At 44.7% G+C, this 20,642-nt stretch overlaps 1 protein-coding gene and 1 long non-coding RNA gene across 9 annotated transcripts in view; one reads left to right on the top strand and one right to left on the bottom strand.

Annotated features, from left to right (window-relative positions):
• The window catches only part of B3GALT1 (beta-1,3-galactosyltransferase 1), a 403,400-nt gene that overhangs the window by 156,563 nt on the left and 226,195 nt on the right, over nucleotides 1–20,642 (top strand). For all 8 annotated transcript variants that reach the window (XR_009462108.1, XR_009462109.1, XR_009462110.1 and 5 more), the window contains one exon: nucleotides 13,209–13,365. The gene's annotated coding sequence lies outside the window, so the exon portion shown is untranslated. The remainder of the gene's footprint in view (nucleotides 1–13,208; nucleotides 13,366–20,642) is intronic.
• The window catches only part of LOC132250401 (uncharacterized), a 175,023-nt gene that overhangs the window by 19,750 nt on the left and 134,631 nt on the right, over nucleotides 1–20,642 (bottom strand). The gene's annotated exons all lie outside the window — the stretch shown is intronic.

Here is a 20,642-nt window from a genome sequence, read left to right as displayed (position 1 = left end):
TCTTGGAATCAAAAGGTTTTCAGATGTATAATTTATATGTTGCACACATGCAAACTTACTTTTCACACATGTAATTTAGAAAATGTTAGTACTTTCCCCTTTGTAAAAGGAAAGATGGGAATGTCAGATATCCTCTAGAGCCAAGACTGACTTCCCTTTGGCTGATTCTGTCCTTTTTTCAATCTTAGTATTTTCAAAAGACATTCTTTGAGGAAGGGAATTTAAACAAGATGTTTTAGAGTATTATGAATAAAAACCCAAAGCCAATATTCATAGCACATAAGCCACTGATGGCAGTTAATTATTTACATAATGTTTCTATAAGGAGCATGGGGAACTTCAGTTTCATTCTAGGAATTAAGTGATTTGAAGGACTGATGAAAACCTTACAGGAATAATACTGTAGAACTAGGTTAATACTTATGTAGTGTAAAAAGCGTTGTAAACTTTGCACTGCAAGAAATTATTGTCCTTTACAAAGCACAGTAGGACTGTTACCATTAGTCTGGGGGGAGGGGGGGGGAACTAGTACATTTTTTACTCTTCGTCTATTGGAGATGCTTATGTGATCTGAACCCATGATAGAATCTAAGCACTTCAAGCGATCTTTAATGTGTTTATCCTCAGAAGATCAGCATGAGATACAGAAGTGCTATGATCGTAATTGTACCCATGGAGGCAAGAGGGATCATAGAATCCTGAAAAATGCGGTGAGAGGAAGATCATTTAGTCAAGGATCATCCTATCCTGAGCAGGAGACTGGTTTAGATTATCAATCTCCTGCTGGAGGTCATCTAATCCAGTCTCCTGCTCAGGATAGGAACATCCCTGACTAAAAATGATCACAATCAAGTTTCTAACTTAGCGGTTCTCAACTTTTTTGGCTCTCTCCTACATAACTTTTGAGAATTTAGTGGGGCCCAGTTGAGAAGCACTAGGCTGGAATCTAGCTGGTGCTAAGTGAGGATGGCTGTGGGGAAGAATCTCACTGCATGGCACCTTGCTTTTTCCACCCCATGCCCCCTTCCCATCCCTTGTCTGTACCTGAGAGGACAAGCACTGCCTCCATCACCAGGGATGCTCCTCTGGCAATTTACATGCTGGCAACTGGAGCCATGTGGACTCATAGACTCTCCTGCCCAAACCAGAAGCATGGGAGAAGTGGAGGAAGAGCCGGGCTGAAAAAACATGACCCCACATCCCCCACCAGCCCACACTGCTGCTGGGAGTGTAAGGCTGTTGGCAGCTGGGGAGCAGCCATGTTTGCCACTTGTCTACTGGATATTGAGGTGGCCAGAGAAAAGAGATGGCTTATATCCTGGCACATGAGGTGGGCCCCATGGCATGATTGGAAGTAGTTTGTGGCACCCTAGTTGAGAATCACTGATCTAACTTGTCTGTAAAAACTTCCAAGAATGGAGATTCCACAGTCTCTTTGGGTAGAGTCTGATACAATGGTTAATCCCCTCCCCACATTGGTCTTCTCTTCCCCAAATGAAATAACCTTAGTTCTTTCCTTTCAGCCTTTCATCATAAGTCATGCTTTCCAGGCCCCGAATCATTTTTGTTGTTCTTCACTGGACCTGCCCAAGGTGATACTCAAAAGTCAGCAATAAAGCAGGGAAACTGGGTCCATGAAGATCCAAACAAGCCACCCTAACTACTGGAATGATTTTCCTCTGTACTCCATTCAGCGGTAATGATTGCCCACAACTTTGTCACCTTAAGGCTGGATTCAAATATACATTCTATGTGCGTCTTCCACCTGCACTCATTTAAAAATGACAGCTCTTCTACTTATTAAGTTGTATTTCTTGTGAGAAAAAATATTCCATCTGCACTTATTTCCATGGGCTACTAATTAATTTCCAGAGTATATGTAGAGAATGTTGTTATATTTGTAAGGCTCAGAATGCCTTGGGTTCTTGTTACCTGAAAGATGTTGAACTGGTTTGAAATTGGACAGACATTCTCTGTGGACTGAGGAAATTAAGCGAATCTCGTGCCATACTAGGCTGCAGTGCAGCTGTTTCACCACTGCCTCTGTGCTGCCCAGTGTGGCAGAAGTGACCATGTGGAGCAACCACAGGGCAGCACAGAGGCAGCGGTGAAGCAGCCACAATGCAGCCTAGTGCGATGCAAGCTCCGGGCAGGCAGCCGTAGCAAACACTGCCCGGCATCAGTGAGTTGGGTAGGGGTGCTTTCCTCCACGCTGAGCAGCAGCCCTGGCACAGGGCCCAGGCTGGCAGAGAATGAACTAGTGCTCAGCACAGGTAAAAGTGGCTGCTGCCCCTCTCTGTGGCTGGCTCCCTATGCTGCAGCTGCTTGGAGCCCATGCAGGGTTGCCTGTGCTCTCCATTGCCACTGCTGATGGGGCAGTGGTGATATGGCAGAGAGACAGGACAGCCTCACAGAGGCTGTGAGTGGCTGCAGCAGGAAGCGCCGGCCACGTGGAGGGGGAGGGCTGCTTTTCTTCCACGCTGAGCACCAGTTTGCTCCCTGCTACCGCTACACAGCCCAGATGGGTGAGCATGGGGTGCGCAGGGTCAGGACTGTGCGCTGCTCCCCGCTAGTACTGTGGGGCTGGGGTGGGGGCACTGGAAGTGAGAGGGCATGTGGGAACCAGTAGCAGCTGGGCAGGAGCCTGGGGCCTATGCCGGTGTCCCAGGGCCAGCACCGGTGGGGCTCAGAGCAGGGTGGCAGGAGCATGGGGTCTCAGCTGGCAAGGGCTCTAGGGAGCAGGATCAGCTCCCCCCTCTCCCTGCTGGTGCAGCCCAGTCTGGCTTCACAGACCCCTGGCAACTCACACCCTGCACTCCTATTGCCCTGCTCTGGGCCCCACCGGCAATGGCACTAGGACATTGGTGCAAGCCCCATGCTCCTACTCACTTAAACTACCCTCCCCACCACACACCGCTTTCCCCCCTTTCCTGCCTGCCCGCCGGCCGGCCACTTTACACTATGTGGCTCCCATACCCACATCTATACCCACACACACATCCACACATCCCCACAAACCTCCATATGCAATCACGTTTGCATATAGAACACAAATCAAATTAAAAAATATATTTTTTAATTAAATTAAAATATATTATTATAGGTGTTTGATTTTTAGTATGTAGTTTGTTTTTTCCCCCTCTAGGATGGCAAACACTCTTCCCCACAGGAATACTTCCAGGCATAAGGGGAGGGACTTCCAGTGGCACAGGTCAGAGGTTAGGGGCAGGACTTACAGTCCCAAGGAAACAACCAGGGGGTGGGGCACCTATTAAGGGGCAGGGCTACCCATGCAGCCCTTGACAGCTTGGCAAAACTTGGTAAGTGGCCCTCTGCTGGAAATCATTGGCCACCCCGGTGTAGTATGTCAACAATCCCTTCATTTCTGTAAGAAATGTTAGCTTGCAAATCACATTCATTAAAAAACCCAAATCAACCAACCAAACAAAAAACAAAAACAAGTTGTGTTAATCCTCCTTATGAAGTGCTACTAAATCTCTCTTGTGTTGATGACAGGAAGGGAAGAAAGAGGGGGAGACCAGGAACTTCTGTCCTTCTCTCTGAGCTACCAAAACCCTTTCAGTGTATGATTTCTTTGCTTCTCTTTCACTAACATTTCCAGTAACTGCATTCACCTGCTCACCCACCCTCTGCATCACATCCTGATTATCACTTCAAAATTCTCTTCACATTACCTTTCTGCCAGCATGGTGAGAAGACATTTGAAAAGGTGTGAAATCAGAGAAGGGAAGAATTTGAGAGAAATTTTAGGAAAGAAGTGGAAAGTGAGAAGGAGGCTTAGGGTCAAGGAGATATCAGGACAGCGGGAGACTTCAAATGACAGGGAGGAAAGACAATTCTGGCTAAGGGGAGATTTTAGAAGTGGGAGAGAGATCCGTGCTAACAGGCATCAATACAGGGTTTGTGCAGCTCAAATTACAATGATATGTATAGTGGCTCTCACTAAACTGGTACTGCATGATCAATACACTTTTTAGAAGATAGTCTTCCTTGTTTAAAAATCTCACTTATTTATCTGTAGTTCATTGAGCCTTCAGTAGAAGTGGATTCTAAGATTTGTAATGTGAAAGTTCAAGGATGACTGAATATTTGAGTCATTTATTATTTTATGCAAACAGGTTTGTTCTTCCTTAATCATAATATCATCCGCTTTCAAATGATGATAAATGTCTCTAGAAAGGGCAGTACAGGGGGAAAAAAGTATTAAATAAAGATGATATTAAAGGAATGCAAATGAAGTAAAAATTAACATGTTAGAACAGTGCATTGGCTTTATCAGAAGCGATATAGTAAAAGAATGATTTTAAAAGAATGAGAAGAATTATTTAGAATAGAGTATAAGTACACTAAAAATACTCCATAGTGAAAAAAACTGAGCAACAGATACCAATATTGCTAAAAATGTTAGTAAAGATTAATCAAATAATCAACAAAGGATATGTCTAAAAAACAAAGGCATTGTAAAGAAAGCCAAGACAAAGCAAAACAAGGAGAGAAGTCCCTGATTCTGTACCACTGAAGCCCAATGAGAATTTTCCTTGTGACTTCAGTGAGTAAGAGCTCAAGCCTTAGAGGGAATACTGAGCAACACATGGAAAAAACATTATACTTCCTAACTGATTTGTCATATCTATGAATTACATTAAAAAATACAACAACTTTGGGTCATTATATTGGACAGCAACTAGTAAAGGACACACTACTGTCCTGGTTATTAAATATAATAAAAACTGCACAGAACACCATTTTCTATAGGTAACTTACTGTTTTAGGCAAGTGCTTTGGAAATTTATTTCCAATAAACTTTCTTTAATTCTGGCTGGAATTTTATGTCAGTTGTGTTGTGGTGATGTATATCATCAGAGAATGAAATCCCATTACATGAATTATTTTAGATGGAATGATCAAAAACACTAAAATTATAAATATTAGTCTATTCATTAGAATCAAGAGAAATTAAAAGTGATAACCTTCAGAAATTAACATCTAGAGCAATAAGTGTTATGGCATATAGGATTCATTAGACTGCTAGTTTGAATAATATGTAGAAAGCAGGGGACAAAGGTAGCAATAGGTTCATTTTTTTAAGTGTAAAGAAAGTTTTAAGGGGTATAGTTAAAACCCTAAATCTGACTTCTGGGTCAATTCTATATACAAACAATCTAGTCAAAGATACCGAAAACAACATTTCTAATTTGTAGATGAAGCCAAAATCAGAATAACAATTGGAGGAAATACTTTAATGACATTTTAATCAAAATTCAAAGGATCCATATTGTTTAGACAAGCAGGGCCAGAAAACGACAGGCAGATTCAGTTTACAAATGGAAAGTTAACGTGGTAGTAATGCATCAAGCTAGCTATTGTAGTATAGATATACATTAAATTGCCCTGTTATCTAGCACATTAATCAGGACAGATTTTACATTGTACTTTTGAAGAATTACTAAGATCACTGCCCTATTCTGTCCTATTAGAAAAGGTAAGAAAGATATTAGCAAAGGGATAAGATACAAAGCAAGTGAAGTTATGCTTCTGCTATATAAGAAAATTACTAGACCCTTAGTGGAAATATTTAAGTAATTATATTATAAGTAAGATAATGGGCAAAAACCTGAAATCTTAAAAAGTCTTGTTTATATAAGCCCTATGAAACAAATGAGTATGCTTGAGTCCATCAAGATCTGGCATTCATTGGAGTATAATGGCAGGTAACAAAACTATACTTTGGAAAAATCCTATGGTATTTTATATACAGTAATAAACGTATAGAACATTTCAACAGTTCTTCAAACCATTATGAAAATTATAGGCCTGCTATCAAATTTATAGGGTGATTTTAAAATTCTAAAGAAAAGCTATTGGTTTCTTTGAAATTTAATAGGTTCTTAGGATAATGTCTGAAAAACACTATAAGTTTCACCCGTGCAAAATCTTTGAAGACTTTTCTGTATTTATCCCAGAATAAACACCATGATCTGTAATATCATGAGGCTTGATGTTTTGGTATAAAGTATACTGAGTTTTTCTCAGTGGAAAAGAGACTACTGCAAGGTGACACAAAGATAGTAGAATTATGAAAGAGACTGACGGAGCTAATTGTGTCATATTGGTCACTCCAGTGGAGAAAAAAAAAACAGAGATACAAGACAAGACTTAGGAAGCAGACTAAGAGTAATTATCAATGTGAGGTTGACATATCAAAGTAATCTGAACCTTATAGACCTAATTTTTAAACCTATTGTTTAAAGATTTCCTCTAATAATAGGAACTCTCCCTCTACTGGTGATGCCTTCCCAAACGTCTGCCACCATGGATGGTTGCCCATCTTACAAGGGCTTCTCATTCCCACTCCTGAAGAAAGAAAGGAAGGCCAGAAGGACTAGGTACAGACATTCAAAAAGCTTCAGCCTGAATTGATTAAATCTTCGTGGGTTAGTCTAACCTGGTTAGGCTAAACTAGTTTGTAACCATGCAGACATCCCAGAAATGCAGGCACATGCCTGCAGTGGCTCAGGCTAGAAGCCGGGGGGGGGGGAGGGGGGAGCTAGAGAAGCCCTCTCATCCCTTCCATAGTGCTTAGCTGAGGGGTGCGTGGCCAGTCCCCAGCAGAATGCTCTAATTAGGGAGGGGTCCCCCCGCTCCTAAGTAGCCCAGCAGGCAGTGTTTACCACCCCTAACTCAGGGTTTATCACCCCATCAGAACACAAAGCCTCTCTCCAATAGTTCAAGTTCTTCTTAAACAGCTTTTCCAAGGAAGGAACCAGTCTCCCGCAGCACAGACCATAGTCAGCATGTGATATGCTAGCTAATGCTGAGAATTGCCTGTGTAAGGCAGAGGGGAGGGGGGAATCCCTGCTTAGCAGGGAGTGGGGGGGGGGACCAGGGGGAAGCCAGGCAGATGTCTGCAGTCTGTGCTGGAGCTCCAGCCAGGGAACAGAGGGGTGGGGCCAGCTCTGACAGCTCTGGGAGCCCAGCACAGACAGTGTGCTGGGATGCTGGGGGAGTCTGGTTTAACTAAAACCAGGAAGAGGTCTGGAACAGACATTGTTTAAACTGGTTTGACCCAAATCAGTTAAGTCTGATGCTACATTCAACCAAGTTCATCTCAAACTGGATTCGCTTATTTTCAAACCGGTTTATGTACACTGAACATCTGTTCTGTTAGGACAGGGACAGACATTTAAAAAGCCAGAGATTGAATTGATTCAACCTTTGCAGGTTAGTCTAACCTGCCCATGTTGAATTGATTTGTAACAAAACAAATGTGAGCACATGCCTGCAGTCACTTCAACCTCTGGGCTGCCCCAAGGGGCACCGATGACAGCAGAGCAGACATACCCAGGGAGTGGCACCTTATCCCGGCAGGACCCTGCCAGAGGCCAGACATAGCTCCTCCACAGGCCAGATCTGCCCAGCCAGTGGTGTCTGGCCGTGCCTGCACCCAGTCACTGGAGCGGCGAGGGAGAAGTGACTGTGATGGGGGCAGGAGCCCCTGTCACAAGCAGAGCCTCTTCCCGGGGCGGGGAGGGGAAGGCTGCACTGTGGGGCAAGGAAAGCTGCTGCAGGCCACGGCAGTGTTGCAGTGGTCTTGGAGGGCTCCAGGCACTGCTGTATGCAGTCCACTGCAGCTCTGCCGTCCCTGCAACAGGGCCCCCCGCCTGGAAGGGGCTCACTCTCCTTGACATTATGACAGGGCCTTGCCCCATCCCACTGCAGCAGCTGTGTGGGGGCACAGCCAAATGCTGGCCGGCAGGGCCCCTTGGGGGCAGGGAAAGGGTTATTCCCCCTCCCTCTGGCATCCTGCAGAGTGGCCAGCAGGGGGCTTATTCTGCTGCAGGGAGTAAGTGCAGCAAGGATGACAGGGAGACCCGGCTGCCAGTGGGGTAGAGGGGACATTAACCCCCCTGCCTGCCCCCTTCTGCCTCAGGGATTGTGGTATCCCACTGCTACAGCAGCAAGCAGGGAGCACACGGCAGACCTGGCTCGGGTCCCTGCCAGTGGGACAGTGACAGGGGAATTAAACCCCTCCCTGGCCAAACCCCTGCCTGTCTCTGCTCTGGCTGGAGAGCAGAGGGGTGGGGCCAACCTGGCTGGGCTGGAGCATGTCAGGATCCTGGGAGAGTCTGGTTTAACTTAAACCAAAAGGGGTCTGGGACAGACATTACATAAACTGGTTTTAGCCAAATCAGTTAAGTCTGACTACATTCAACCAGGTTTATTGCAAACTGGTTTCAGTCATTTTGAAACTGGTTTATGTGCACTGTCTGTTCTGTTACAGGTTTAAACCAGTTTCTGATCACTTAAACCAGTTTGTGTGTAATGTGTGTCCCTAGCCCAGGAGGCCTGCCTGCCTCACTCTCTTCACCTCTCACCCATGCACAAGGACTCTGTAAGCGCTTCTGCCACTTGATTCAAATCTATTATGCCTTTTCAAATTCCAGAGAACAAAATGATTGGCATCATTCAGTATGCTAAACCTCACAATGCCTCACCTAGATCAAGTGAGATTTCTAGAGGCTGGAGAGGTAGTAACAACCCAGCTAAAGGGATGCAGTGGCAAGGTAGGATTAGGTATTCTGCAGCAGATAGGGGACAGCCTTACCTGAATTTTTCTGAGTATTAGAAAAGATTTGGTTCAAAAGGTGGATATATATTTGCAAACATTCTTATTTTAGCCAAACTATTTTAACACAAAGGGTTATAAAACAGAGCTTAAGTTACCATGGAAATTGATTGAACTAGAAACACTTACTGTAAATTTGTACTGTAAAAAGAGCAACAATGTTCATGGGTAGGGTGAAAGAATAGGAGTAAAATTAGTTTAGAGCTAGGCAGGCACAATGATTTGGATGGTCTACTTCCTCTTCTTAAAAGTGTGCATGCCTTTTATATCTCTGCTTTTTCCCCCTAACACTTTCACTGGAAGCCCTGGCCATATTTTAACCAGTGGCTCCCAAAAAGCTGTCCCTCATGATTTTAGTATAAATGCTAAGCCCTAGCAAGGTGTACATTTTAAAGAAAGGAATGAGGGATGAAAGCACTTATACACTTATTTCCCCAAATGATTATGCCCAGCCACAGAAATATCAGCACTACTCAGTGAACAAAAAAATTGCCTTTCATGAGAAATGTTGAGGGCTGCAATATGTCAGTCATGGCAGAACAGGTGCAGTGTTTACCTTGTGCATTTGGAAGGAGGATAAGGTAAAGCAGTTTTAAGTGGAACCGAGAGTGATTTCCTTTGCCCTCTTGATCTTCTTTAAAACACCTGCCATTTGCTGAAATTTAGTTCATTCCAAATGCAAAATATTTCTTTTCCATAAGTTAGCCCTTTGGATGTATCCATTCTGGCAGATACTATTTAGCAACAACTAAATAATATCTGGGTAGAAAGCACCCTGTTCAAGTTCGCAGATGACACTAAGATGTGGGGGGGAAATGCGTACACTAGTAGGAAGGAACAGGCTGCAAGCGAATCTAGACAGATTACAGGGGTGGGCCGAAGAGAACAGGATGGGGTTCAACACTGACAAGTGCAGGGTAATGCACCTGGGGAGGAAGAACCAGCAGCATACCTACAGCCTGGGGAACTCCCTTCTCGTCAGCACAGAGGCAGAAAAGGATCTTGGAGTCATCATTGATGCCACAATGAACATGGGCCGACAGTGTGGGGACACGGTCAGGAAGGCCAACCATACTTTGTCGTGCACCCACAGATGCATCTCAAGCAGGTCCAAGGAGGTGATCCTCCCCCTCTACGCGACACTGGTCAGGCCACAGCTGGAGTACTGTGTCCAGTTCCGGGTGCCGCATTTCAGGAGGGATGTGGCCAATATGGAGAGGGTCCAAAGGAGGGCCACCTGCATGATCAGGGGTCAGCAGGGCAGGCCCTACAAAGAGAGGCTGAGGGACCTGAACCTGTTTAGCCTCCACAAGAGAAGGCTGAGAGGGGATCTACTGGCAGTCTACAAACTAGTCAAGGGGGACCAGTAGGCATTGGGAGAGTCCCTGTTCTCCCGAGCAATCCCGGGAGTTACAAGAAACAACGGACACAAGCTAGTGGAGGTTAGATTCAGGCTAGACATTAGGAAGCACTATTTCACTGTCAGGGCGGTTAGGACCTGGAACCAACTTCCAAAAGAAGTGGTGCTGGCTCCTACCCTGGAGGTCTTTAAAAGGAGGCTGGACGAACATCTGGCCGGGGTTGTTTGACCCCAGTACACTTTCCTGCCATGGCAGGGGGTCGGACTAGATGAGCTCCTCAGGTCCCTTCCTGCCCTACCAACTATGAAACTATGAAATATGAGATGACTTCATTAGCATCAGAGAAACCACTCCAATAGTTTGGTGGTACAAGTGCAACAGGGAGTTTGGATGACACTTGAGCGGCAGCAGGAAAACATATATTCTTTTGAACTTGGAAGAGTTAAATGTTAGTTGTTGCTAAAAATCCAAAGCACATTTCACTTCATGAATATGCAATATCATAGAATCTCTGCAAGATTTTTTTAACCTGCTGTGCTTAATTTTGGAATCCCTTGCTATCATTAGTACAAAATGGCTTGCTCTTTCAACATGGAATCCCAATTGTCCACCATCTTCTTACTGAAAGATGCCTGACTACCCTACTTGACTCAAATTTCTGCTTCTTGTTTCCAGTTCTCAACTATAAACTGCTTCTGCACACCTCTTCTGGACAACAACACCAGAAACAGTTTTTTTTTCAAGATCTTAAAGGGCTTCCTATCAATAGGAATAATACTTTCTTCCAGTACACTAGAATCGCCTTCCTTTCCAGCACATTTGCCTCTCAGCTAACTAAAATTAATTAATGGTAACAGGTGGTTGTGCTGTCAAAAGTAAATATACTTCTCTCCTCCAGTCTCTCTGATTTCCTAGCTAACATGGGGGTGGGGAGATGACAGATGGCTTCTGCAAACTAATCACAGATAACATGGTGCTTTGCGTTATTGCGTGCATTTCCAGGCATATAACAAACTATTTTTATTTAATATCCTCCCTGTGAAAAGCTGGACACCTTAATGGAATGTGGCATGCTCTAAGGAAATACATATTACATCCTAAATTATATTAAGATGTGATTAATCACAGTACTTTGTAATAAATGATGCACAAGATAACAGTGACTGCTTGGTAAAAAATGTTGATGTTGGTGCTTATTACATGAAATGCTTTTGACAGTGGCAAAAAGGGAGACCAAATAATCCACAGACCAAATTTAGTCTTTATTCCTTTTGATCTGCATTAATTCATCTTAGATTCAAGACTTGATCCAGTGCAGCATATCTATGCCCCTCTCTGCCACACAGACTGTAAAAAGCCACCAACACAGGCTCTGACACAGTTGGACAATGCTTAATTAACAGTACTAAATAAATTGCACAAGTAATTCAAATAAATTGAGGATAAATATTCCTAGGCATTTGTGTGCAGAGGGGCAGCTCCTGATCCAAAGTAGTCAGACTATTGTCTTCCAGGGGAGCAGAATTTGGCAATAAATGAAGTAAATCTTTTTAATGCTAGATTTTTATTTTAGAAAAATGTCTAAGCTTATACTTTAAATCTTGTTTTACAGTTTTAGAACTCATAACTAAACCCCCAGTTTTACATTTTTATAAAATATCTTGTAAGAATTAATTCTTTTTATTCCTAATTATATGACAAAAATGTGCCATATTAAATAATCATAATTAAAACCCGATACAGGTGTTTATAGCTATCTTGGATTTAATTAAGGAAGTCAGAGGACTAGAAATGAGGTGTTGGGGATTGCCAAAGATGTAAATTAATAAAGTAAAACAATACAACTTTAATTTGAAGGCTCACAGCTTTAAAGCCTGGCTATTTATAAAAAGGGGATGGTGGGATGCAGGAAGGAGACTGGTAGGGACAGGTGAATAGGGAGGGGGTGAGTATATGCAAAAGAACAAAAAGTATGACAGAACAGACTACACCCCTAATCCTACAATTCCAAATGCACAGGTGGTCCATGACCTTTAAGTAGGCTTCACTGAAGTCAATGAAGCATGGCACAAGGGCCCATCTCTTGTAAATTGTAAGACTGGGCGCAAAAGCGCATGGATTAACTAAATCAGCCTGTGGCTCTGATTAATTCAAATGTTCATTTTGATGGTGTCACTTATGCTTCTAAAGAAGTGGCTCCCAACCTTTTTTTGCTGTGACCGTAAATGTGGGTCATGACCCCTGCCCACTGCCGACACACTCACACCTGGGCCAGGCTGGGAATGTGGGGGGCAGCAGCAGCAAGAGCCACGTGGACCATGTGCCAGGAGAGCCCCACAGGCAGGCGGGGTGGAGCAAGGGGTGAACACCCTGTGACCCTGATTTGGGCTGCAACCCGATGTTGGTAGTTCTAAAGACTACCTTGCCTGGCTCCCCTGTTCTACAAATCCCCGGAATTTATTTTATTAAACACTTTTATTACTAGTACTCCTGCATATCTTGATGCTTGCATTTTCGCAAAGGAAATTATGTGAACCATGTTATTCAAATAAATGGATTTAAGATGCTTTGCCATATAAATGACAGCACTGCTGAATAGGGGTGTGCGAAATAGGCTGTATTTGGTTCAGATTTGGCCCGAATCAGGGACAGTGATTCTATTTGTTGTTTCGGATTACTGTCCCAATTCAATTCGGCCGAATCCGAATCTGAAGGGAGCCCAGGTGGAAGTGCTTCTGGTCCACTTCCTGGTCCACTGCCGAGCATGCTGGGGACCCCCCCATGCTCCCATGGGATGCTTCATCTGCCCCACCATCTCAGAATTCACGAGCCGCTTGGTACCTTGAAGTATATAGAAAAAACATTTAAAGCTGTGTCTATGTCTGAATCATAGAATCTTTCCAAATCTCTCTGAATCAATTCAGTGGGTTCTGTTTCGATTTGGAGAGATTAAAGGGTCTCCTGATTTGATTTGGATTTGGAAATTCGGTTGCTGAATTGGGCTGAATCTTCGCCAAATCAGCGACCGAAGCTTCACACAACCCTACTGCTCATATATACATCCTCCCTATTTGGTAACAGTTTGGCCTTTAGAGGTCATCCTGAACAGTTAACATCTTGATGTACCATATAAGATGCATAAAAACCAAAAATAAATCTTTGGCTTATCACCATCTAATTGTTGGTATTTGTTAATACAGGTTAATCAATATGCAAACCAGCACTTCTTTAATATGAGGCGAGAAAACAACTGAAAGAATGGCTAGGAAAGAAGAAGTATGAAAGTCTGGGTGTGGCACAGCTAAGCAACAAGAATAATTAATGCAGAGAAAAATAGAATGTTTTCAGCGAAGTAAGGTAAGCAATTTAGACCATCTTCAATGCAAATATAATTTGTGCAAGCACAAATGCTGCATGCCCCCAGAGGCTGGGGGAGCATGGCAACTGCCCACAGGTGATGGCGGCAGTGGCGGCAGGGGCCTCCTGCAGGCAGCTGCAGCAGTGGCGGCAGCAGGCCAAGTGGGGAGCTCCCACAGGTGGCTGCAGCAGTGTCGGCAGCTGGGGATGGTGGCAAGTGCTGACCGGTGGTCGGTGACCACCCGCAGACGCTGCCGGTTGCAGCAGCAGCAGCCAGCAGTGATCAGGGATTGCCCACAGATGCCTCCGGTGGTGTCGGCGGTAAGGGTGGGGAAAGTGGTGAGCATCAACCACCCTTAGGTGCCGCCAGCAGTGTCGGCAGTCCTTTCACAGGGGGTGCACCACCAATCTCGGGGTGCACGTGCACCTGCATGCACCCCCTATGCATTGCCAATGTGTACAAGCATCTATGACTCAAATGTATTTTGATTTTTCCAGAATTCTGAGCATTAGTATAGTATATAAACATATAATGATATACACTCACACACCAATAGAATAGATTTTCTTCCCAAGTAATATTTCATCTCAATAAGTGATGTTCTGCTGACATTTGACATTAAACTTTTAAAATCAAGACCTATTTTATGGACAGCCACCCATCTATGCAACTGTCCCTTAAATACTTGTTTAAATGAGTCTCTAGTACTACAAAGCAGAAAGCAAAGCCAATATCTTTTAAAGTAGGGGTTCTCAACCTCCAGCCTGTGGGTGAAATGCAGCGTACAGAGCTATAGGTAACTGGCCTGCGGGGCTGCCCACAGATCAGGAAATTTGGCAGTGGGGGAGTGGTGCCAATATATATGGTCACCCTCCCCCACTGCCAAATTTCCAAAATCAAGCCCTTGCAGCAGGTTATATCACGGTCATGCTCCCTCCCCCCACACACGTGACTGAATGAAGTCAGTCCACGCCCTTTCCTCCAGGCTGAATGGGGGTGGGCCATTCTCCCTTTCCCCCTGTAGGGCCAGGTCGGGACTAGGCCATGCCCCTTTTCCCCCATGGGGCCATGCTGGAACTGGGTTAAACTGCCCTCCCCCGCCCATGGGGCTGAGCCACACTCCTTTACCCTGCTGGGCCTAGCTGCCTCACCCTTGCAGGACTGGGTTGGATCTGGGAAACAACCCCTCCTCCAGTGGGGCCAGGTTGGGGATGGGCCATACCTATTTCCCTCACAGGGCCAGGCCATGGCCTCTCCCTTCCCCTGCAGTGCTCGTCCACACCCCTGCCCTGTGGAGCCACATTGGAGTCAGACTGTGCCCTGCCCCTCCCCCCCCGTGTGGCAGGATGAGGCTGCGCTGCAACAGCCCCATGCCAGATCGGGACCACTAGCTGCATTTGGCCTGCAGACAGCCTGAGCACTGCTCCCCTGGCTCACTGTACAAAAAGGTTGAGCACCACTGAAGTGAACAGACCTTTTGTACATTTGTCACCAATCCATCCACAGGTAATTGAGAAATTCTAAGGCATCAACAATGTACTAGCTCTTCTAGGATACCACATATATGGGATGGGAAAGGAATGAATGGTGTGTAATGATCTTCCTTTATGCTTTTGAAGGAGAACATACTTCAGGTTAGATTATCTTTTAGAGAGGACAAAGTGTAATTTTTTTGTCATGCATACTCAGTGAGAAAACTGGGGCTGGGATGATTCAAAGAGAAACATTATGCATCCAACCATTGCCCTTCATCTCCCTGCCCCCCTTCTCCAGAAAAAAAAGCTATAACTCACCTTTAAAGCGTTTCATGTTCTCTTTCATGTTCCAATATCCTGTTTAACACTTGCATTTCATATAACTAAAGAAAAATAGAACTGTCCTTATATAATTCCTGGTTGATCTAACTAAAAATGGAAAAATCCTCTATAAATTAGTCAAATTACAGTAATGAATTATATTTAACGTTGAGTTTATCATCAGTACCAAAAGTACATCTACTATTTGTTTTGCTTATTTTTTTACCTTTATGGAGGAAACTAATATCCCTCAACCATGTGGTTAGGTAAAATCAAAGAGTTTTTTTCAGATCCAAGGAAATTTGACATTTGAATAAAATGGATATGCATTCTGTAACAGGGAGTTTAGTGCTCCCGTTACTTTAAGAGGAGAAAAGCTGCAGACAGAGCTCAGGTGGCACTTAAGGAAAGACACCTGATCTGAAAGGGGGGCAGGCTTAGAGAATATATAGGCCCAGGGCCTGAACTGGGGCAGGCAGTCTGGTCCTGGAAGCCATGGAAGGAAATGCTTCTGAGCAGGAGGGCTGCAGAGAAGCTTCTGATTTACCCCAGGGATACACTTGAGCCCAGGAGCAAGGCAGGCAAGTAGAATACTGCCTTGCCGGTGGTTTGGGATTGGGACTAGTGGGGGAAAAATGGAGATCCTAGCAGGCCCAGGACCAGAGCCCAGAAATAGGGCAAAGAGAATAACAGGCCTGGGAGTAGGGCAGAGGAAGGTTTAGAAATGGGGCTAGAGAGCGCCCAGTGCCCAGAGAGGTTCAGAGATGGGGCTGGAGAGATCCCAGTGCCCAGAGATGGGCAAAGATGGGCTACAGAGAGCATGCCTCCCAGACAGAGGCAAAGATAGGGCTAGAGAGAACCCAGTGCCCAGGGAAAGGCAGAGAGAGTACAGTGGGGCTAGAGAGCACATTGACTTGAATGAGAGAGGAGAGATCACCAAAGACGAATATACCTCCTCTGCTTGTGCTTGTAGGGAGGCAGTTAGACGGGCCAAAGCTACCATGGAGCTGAGGATGGCATCCCAAGTAAAGGACAACAAGAAATTGTTTTTTAGATATATAGGGAGTAAAAGGAAGGCCCAGGGAGGAATAGGACACCTGCTAAATGGGCAGAAACAATTGGTGACAGACAGGGGGGACAAGGCTGAACTCAACGAGTTTTTTGCCTCAGTGTTCCTAAGTGAGGGGCATGACAAGTCTCTCACTGGGGTTGTAGAGAGGCAGCAGCAAGGCACCAGACTTCCATGCGTAGACCCTGAGATGGTGCACAGTCACTTGGAGGAACTGGATGCCTTTAAGTCGGCAGGCCCGGATGAGCTCCATCCGAGGGTGCTGAAGGCACTGGCTGACATCATTGCAGAGCCACTGGCGGTAATATTTGAACGCTCGTGGCGTACGGGCCAAGTTCCGGAGGACTGGAAAAGGGCCAATGTGGTCCCCATTTTCAAGAAGGGGAGGAAGGAGGACCTGGGCAACTATAGGCCAGTCAGTCTCACCTCCATCCTTGGCAAAGTCTTTGAAAAAATTATCAAGGCTCACATTTGCGAGAGCCCGGCAGGACAAATTATGCTGAGGGGAAACCAGCACAGGTTCGTGGCAAGCAGATCGTGCCTGACCAATCTAGTCTCTTTTTATGACCAGGTTACGAAACGCCTGGACACAGGAAGAGGGGTGGATGTCGTATGCTTAGACTTCAAGAAGGCCTTCGATATGGTATCCCACCCCATACTGGTGAACAAGTTAAGAGGCTGTGACTTAGATGACTACACAGTCCGGTGGGTGGCGAATTGGCTAGAGGGTCGCACCCAGAGAGTCGTGGTGGATAGGTCGGTTTCGACCTGGAAGGGTGTGGGCATTGGGGTCCCGCAGGGCTCGGTCCTTGGGCCGATACCCTTTAATGTCTTCATCAGTGACTTGGACGAGGGAGTGAAATATACTCTGTCCAAGTTTGCAGATGACACAAAGCTATGGGGGGAAGTGGACATGCCAGAGGGCAGGGAACAGCTGCAAGCAGACCTGGACAGGTTGGACAAGTGGGAAGAAAACAACAGAATGCAGTTCAACAAGGAGAAATGCAAAGTGCTGCACCTAGGGAGGAAAAATGTCCAGCACACCTACAGCCTAGGAAATGACCTGCTGGGTGGCACAGAGGTGGAAAGGGATCTTGGAGTCCTAGTGGACTCCAAGATGAACATGAGTCGGCAGTGTGATGAAGCCATCAAAAAAGCCAATGGCACTTTATCGTGCATCAGCAGATGCATGACAAATAGATCCAAGGAGGTGATACTTCCCCTCTATCGGGCGCTGGTCAGACCGCAGTTGGAGTACTGCGTGCAATTCTGGGCGCCACACTTCAAGAGGGATGCGGATAACTTGGAGAGGGTCCAGAGAAGGGCCACTCGTATGGTTAAGGGCCTGCAGACCAAGCCCTATGAGGAGAGACTAGAGAACCTGGACCTTTTCAGCCTTCGCAAGAGAAGGTTGAGAGGCGACCTTGTGGCTGCCTATACGTTCATCACGGGGGCACAGAAGGGAATTGGTGAGTATTTATTCACCAAGGCGCCCCTAGGGGTTACAAGAAATAATGGCCACAAGCTAGCAGAGAGCAGATTTCGATTGGACATTAGGAAGAACTTCTTCACAGTTCGAGTGGCCAAGGTCTGGAACGGGCTCCCAAGGGAGGTGGTGCTCTCCCCTACCCTGGGGGTCTTCAAGAGGAGGTTAGATAAGCATCTAGATGGGGTCGTCTAGACCCAGCACTCTTTCCTGCATATGCAGGGGGTCAGACTCGATGATCTATTGAGGTCCCTTCTGACCCTAACATCTATGAATCTAACATCTATGAATCTATGAGCCTGGGAGCGGGGCAGAGTCCAGGACTAAGGCATTAATTGATAACATCTACCAGGCTTGGTCATGGCTAGAAGAGGAGATGAGGAGGCCATGAAATTAGCCCATCAGTTGAAGAATAGTTAAATTCTAGCTCATGAGTGACTGATATCTCATTCAGGGATCCCTGGGGCAGCTTCACATTTTTAAAGATTTATTTATATCAAGGCATGCCAGATGAGCAGATGGGGAGGTGGCCTTGAGAACAGGGTGAAACAGAGGCTAAGTGGCCACCAGAGGGTGTGACAGCCGCCCCTGGGCAGGCCTTTTGTTACAATTCCCAATAATCTAAGTAGAACTCTGTAGAATACCATTTAGTCAAGATTGCCAAATTACATGCGATTATTATTGTTGTTACATTATAATAACATATTGATACTGAGCTCATGGTTATGCAAATATTGTACTCATGTAAACAGATTGCACTTTGTGCCTTTTAGTAAAAATCACCACACATTAAGCCCTTCCTACCTCTTTCTTACTTTGTGCGTTGTTGATTACAACAATATGCTTATGCTGTATTTAGATACAAAAACAGTCAAACAGCACTTACAAGGATGCCGCTAATGGGAGAGGCAGCATACTATATATAAGCAGAACTGTTACGAGATGCAATATTCATCAATTACAAACTTGAGGATGTCATATTGTAAAATACCACATGATAGAAGATGCAGCATGGTGTTGCAGCTGATTCCATTTACCATATGGCATGTTATTATTTTGTATTTCCTTGGGGAGCTCACTAAAGACAAAAGAAGAAGATAACACTTTCAAGGTATATAAGATAGTAATCAGAAGTTGCATAGTTCTTGATTATAGCAATAAAGTCTATAACTGAGGTAGAGAAGGGACTGAAAATTGGAGCCTGAATGCATGCTGTACCATTCTTCAGCTGTTGAACAGAGAATACATTATTATCAGGAACAGAAAGAAACTACCAATTATCATATGTAAAAGTCCAAGAGACAGCCGAAAAGAAACCAAAACCAGGAAATGCTGTGTATATTGCCATACACAATGACATACACTTTTTACATCCAACTTTCAGTGGTCATCTGCAAAAAATGATAAACTAATAATCTTAGAAGATAAGACTTCATATACATTTATAGCCAGAACAAAATCATCTAAAGACTGGTCAGAGCAATATGGAGAAATCATTCCTTTAAAAAGATTAAAAGGATTCTAAAATCACCATGGTAGTTGAAATTAGAGAAATTGAGTAGTTTTTTCAAGGAGGGGGAGAACCTACACGAAGTCCACAAACATTTTTCTTTTACTAAATGTCAAATTAATCCACTAGAAAATATTTAAATGTAGTTCAAGTTAATGAGAGGATTAAAAAATAATTCTGTTACACATTAAAAACATACCACTTCCAGGCCTGGTCAGACTCTCATTTGCTCCATTTCTAGGAAGAAGTGTACAGTTGGGCCTCTTCTACTGTCATGTCCATTAAAGCTACACATCTCCTTTACCTGCCCGTAAATAACTTCTGGCCTGTGCCTTCTCCACTCACAAGTTTATTGTCCACTCCTTCAGAGTGGAACTGTTTGGGAAATAACATTTCTATTCCATGGGAAATTTCAAAATTTCAAAACTTCCTTTTACATCAAAGCAAATTTGGAAATTTCTCATGAAACAAGTCCAAGTATTTTGGTTCATCTCAACTTTTATTGTTTTAACTTGCTATTATTAGGCCCCATCTACATATTACACTTCAGACACAATTAACCACTTAATCATGTCTTTCGTTGTCACCTGGCTACATATTCAATCAACTGGTGGTTTGATAAAAGGAAGAATAAGCCACAAAGTTATTCCACAAAATGTGTGATAACTTTGTGGCCCCTTCCTATCTTGCTGTTAACTGAACATGGGGCCAGAGGCCTCTGTGGCTGGCAGCCTCATCAGCTGACATGTCTCCCAGCCAGGGGCCCACGTACACCTCAGAGTCTGACAGCTCACAGCAGATACATGCTCCCAGTCATAGGAGCACATGCTCTCCCAGCTGGGAGCCATGTCAGCTAACAGGGGCTCCCAGCCCTGGGAGCTTGCTACTTACCAGTGTAGGGGGAGCCAAGGATCATGATCCTAGGCTCCCCCTGTATCAGCGATAAGGTGTGATGAGATCTGATTTATGATCCCAAAATCGTGAATCCTGCCATCTACATGTGGCATGGCAGGAAGCACGATTGTGTAGATTGCACATCTGATGCCTTAGTGCCTTAACTTGCACATCTGGAACAGCCCTAAGAATCACTTTGATATTTTCCCATTGGAAGTTTTAGTGATATCAGTAGATTCCCCTGAAATCTTTCAATATTGTCCAAGCAGACTTTCCGCTTGGAATATTTTTTGACCAGCACAACTCTGAAGTGGATCCTTGCTGGTTTCCTAGATGCCACATCTGGACAACTTACACAGTGCCAGATTTTTACCAGCGTTTCAGACTAATTCAGACATCAGGGAATGCCTAAATACTCACAACAACTAATCAGATCCACCCCATCCAGTAAGACACATATCTGGCCACAGCAAGTCATACATGTATATTCTGCATGGTTTGATTAATCTAATTAATTATAT

Source organism: Alligator mississippiensis, chromosome 4 (assembly GCF_030867095.1).
Source record: "Alligator mississippiensis isolate rAllMis1 chromosome 4, rAllMis1, whole genome shotgun sequence".
Lineage (NCBI taxonomy): Eukaryota > Metazoa > Chordata > Crocodylia > Alligatoridae > Alligator > Alligator mississippiensis.
The sequence above is the reverse complement of the archived record's forward strand: the minus strand, read 5'-3'. Positions and strand labels throughout refer to the sequence as shown.